We start from the raw sequence: 4,526 nt of genomic DNA, 5'->3' as shown, positions 1-4,526 counted from the left end.
TCCGATCCGCATTAAAATTATCGGATCGGATCGGATCCAATATCCGCAGCTTTTAAGGTCGGATCGGATCGGATATCGGATATATCCGCAAAACACAAAAATATTTTTAAAAGCTTATTTTTATTAAAAAATATCAATAAAATTCATTTTTTCTATTCTTTTAAATATGTTTACTTTTAAAATAATATTAAACATACTTTTCTTAAATAATAAATTAAAATAATATAACATATATGATAATTATTAATTGAAATAAAACATAAAAAGAATATTTACTTATTTATTTCTTTAATTTTGCGGATACGCGGATATGCGGATATCAACACAAAATCCGCAATCCGATCCGATTAGTGTGTGGATCCGATCCGATCCGATCCAAAAGCCTTGCGGATCGGATCCATATCCGCAATTTTCGGATCGGATTCGGATAAACACCGCGGATATGCGGATCGGATCCGATCCATGGACACCCCTAATTACTAGTAGTAATAATTTTTGTGATATTGATCATTTTTTTTATTTTTTAAGATTTTATCAAAAAACAAAACAGAGTGAAAAATAATAAACAAAAGATAGAATTGTATGTGCTATTTTTTATTATAATTTTGACTCTTTTTCTATAAAATTTTAAAATGAAAGTACAAAATATTTTTCAAATTAAACAGATCTTTATATTTCTTAATTTTGAAAACAATCATATTAGATGTACAGAAAAAATCAATCATCAAATTATATTTTAATACAAAAATACATTTTAAAAATAAGTTAAACTATATATATATATAGTAACTAATTTGGTGATTCATTTTTGGTGTGAACATAAGATTTTTGTTTCGCAAAATAATGACCTCCTGGCCTCTTCTTCTTGAAAATAAATATGCTAAGCAGCATTCATTTTTAGAACTAACTAACTCTACTTCAGCATGCACCGGATAAATACCAAAACACTGAATTTTAGTTGAAAGTTACTTGTTGAAAAACATTAAAAAAAAAAAGAACCAAATAATCAAATCAATAGCAACTTGCTACTAGATCTCTTAGCACAGTAAAAATGTAGCACACCATGGCAAACTGATGTAACTTGCTCCAAGGGCTAGGTTTCCTATCCATCCATTTCGTTTTAACTAGAAAAATTAGAACACTTGTGAAGCTTAGACAAATGACAATACAAGATAAACGAAACAAGTGATGAAATAATACCTTCTTTAAACAAAAGACATGGAAGATAATATAGTTGTAAATTAAACTCACCTTTTAAATCGGGTACCAAATTACATGTTCTATTTAAAATCAACACATATACAGAAGGATTAACATGCCTAAGATAGATGAAAAACTTCTTTTTGTCTTCCATTTTTGGTTTTTGGTCAACAGAGGATATTATTAGAAAGGGTAATATGTTTTTTTTTTTCGGGACTACAATGAGTTTCAAAAATATTTAGTATTTCATTTATTTTGATTTTATTCCTAATGTTTACGATCAATTTTAAAAATATTTTTTTGTTAATTTTTTATAAATAACAATTAGTCAATTTTTTTTTAATTTTACCCTTTAATTATCTTCTATTCTAAAACACTAACTCAGCATAGAATTTGATGGCCTTGTTATATTTGAAACTTTTAAGTTGTACCAATTAAAAGTTAGCAAAATTATCCCCTATGCCACTTGCTTTTAGCAGAATATGGTATGGTAGATACGAACAAGTTGTCCAAAACTTGTTTGTCGTGTAATGATGGGTGAATAAATTAACTGTGATAATCCTATTTTTATTAGTCGGAATGTCTTAAATGACCAACTCAGTTTTAGCATAGAAGGGTGATGTGTGAGAAGCTTTGTTTTGTTTTTTATTTTTTGGTATCAAGACGGGGCTAAAGCCCTGTGAGAAGCTTTTTTTTTGGTTGAGAGCCAATCGGTGTTGGGCCTAAGCTGTTTTTGTTCGATCCAGGCGGGTTTCTTTTAGCAGTGCCACTGGTGTCAGGTTGTTGAACTTACATTGCGAGGTGGTGCGTTTCATGACCAAAAAAAAAAAAAGTGGTGCATTTTGTCTGACGCGTTCATTAGAATCAGATACTAATAAGATACAAGAGTAGTACATCTAATTCATTTGAGTATATTTTGAATTTGTATTACAATATTATAATAATAATATTACAATGATCATTCAATGAATTTAATAAATTATATAATTAACAGCATATTACTTATTTTTTTTAAAATAATACGATATTTTTTATTGATTTTAATATCATTTAAAAAATATATCCAATACAAATTTTAATTTTAAATCATTTTAATTACATTTAAAAATAAAAAATAATATCTAAGCTTAATTCCATTAACATTGCTCTAAATTTAATATTAATATTAAAATAGTATCTAGTAAGCCTAATTAATTGTTATTTAAATGTGTATATTCTAATTCTATTATTCTTTCTTTATGGAATTTTATATTTACTTGAGTTAAGTTAGCACTTACTAAACATGGATGCCCTTTATATAAACTTCCACTTTACATAATTTAAAAGAACAAGTCAACAAGCATCTAAACTACCATGGTAGCTGAAAATCTCCTCACTGACTCTGTAAGAAGATGTAGCATAATGACTTGAATGAAGAAGAAGCCAAGAACAACGTGATTTATATATAGTTAGGAACAAATATGATTGTATTGCATGTAAAATAGTAAAATCATGAATAGTAAACAACAAAGGATATGTTTCATACATTGACTCGTAGACACAGATGCAGCTAAAAGTGAATTAAGACGCACATAATAATAATACTGTGAAGGTAAACTATATTAATAAAGACATACATAATGATAACACTGTTAAATTAGATGATAGTGACACGTATATTATTGTTTTCAGCGTTGTTATCATGGTAAAAGAGACTAATTTAAATGCAGTGATGCATCTTTTAATTTAATAAACACTAAAAATATATTTATAATTTTATTTAAATAATTAATTTTTATGTACACTAACTCAAAAAGTTAGAAGCGGAAGATACAATATGCAAATAATATTTTGACTGTCAGTTTGAATTTTGTTTATAAATTAATATTAAAGCCCCGCTTTAGCAGCGGTCTGTTAAATATATAACGAGAAATTATTGGATTAGCAATATTTAGTATTTTCTATTATTATTTGATTAATATAAATATTAAATTATTTTTAATAAATAAATTTTATTAATTTATATATATAAATTAAAAAAAATTAAATAAATTATATTAATTTATGTATGTCAATTTTAATAAATATAAGTTAAATTATATAATTTTTATGTATAAAATTTTTATAAATATAAAAAATTATTATTAATTAAGTATTGACAAAAAATAATAATATTTACTGATTATATAGTATTATTCACATAGAATATAATAATAATAATTATTATTAATTAAAGTTATTTAATACTAAAAATATCTCCAATGCTTAGGTTTCTGTTTTATATTTATTTTAAATCCTACAAAATATCATATAGTATTTGTAAAATTATATATTATAAACGTAATTTAAAATTTAACATAAAATTTATTACTTTAATATTTGATTTCATTTTAATTTAAACTTAAATGTCTTTTAATTATTTCAAAAATTAGAATTTTATAGATGTGAGGATTTAAAATTTTGTACATTCAAATGAAAAGAAAACTTAAAAGTTTATAAATAATTAAAAAATTTATATTAAATTAATTTAGATTTATTTTTTAATCAAATTAATAAAAAAATAAGAAAGAAATAGAGTAATAAAATATAGGAGTACAATTGAGTTTATATCAAAACAAATTATTTTAAAACAGAAATAATATCCGTATAATATAAAAAATATTAATTAAATTATAAAAGTATAATATAATATTACTAATTAATCCAAATATATATTTTTTATGATAAAAAGTAACTTCGAATCAGGATGGGTGACACGAAATGAAATTTGAACCTGATCCAAAAATAATACCGAACAAAAAAATTCAATGTGAGATTTGTTATTCTAATACTTAGTTTTATTTTAATTTAAATTTAAATATTTTTTAATTATTTTTAAAATTAAAAAAATTAAAATTCTAAAGATGTGGAGATTAAAATTAAAAAAATATAAAATTTTATAAATAATTGAAAAAAATTGACATTAAATTAATTTTGATCTATTTTTTATTAAATTGATAAAAAAATAATAAAAAAAATAAAATACAAGAATATAAAAGACTATATCTAATTGATTTGAGTATATTTTGATTGAGTATTTGTTACAATGTTAATATAACAATATTACAATAATAATGTTACAATGTTCATTTAATGAGTTTAATGAATTATACAATTAACAGCATATCACTTCTTATTTTTTAAAATGATACGATATTTTTTTATTAATCTCAAAATTATTTCAAAAATAATATCTAATATAAATTTTAATTTTAACTTATTTTAATTACGGTTAAAAATAAAAAATAATATCCAAAATTAATTCCATTAAAATTGCTCTAATATTTAATATTAATATTAAAATGGTA

The sequence above is a fragment of the Arachis hypogaea genome, chromosome 14 (assembly GCF_003086295.3).
Source record: "Arachis hypogaea cultivar Tifrunner chromosome 14, arahy.Tifrunner.gnm2.J5K5, whole genome shotgun sequence".
In the NCBI taxonomy this organism is placed as follows: domain Eukaryota; kingdom Viridiplantae; phylum Streptophyta; class Magnoliopsida; order Fabales; family Fabaceae; genus Arachis; species Arachis hypogaea.
Note: the sequence above shows the minus strand (reverse complement) of the source record.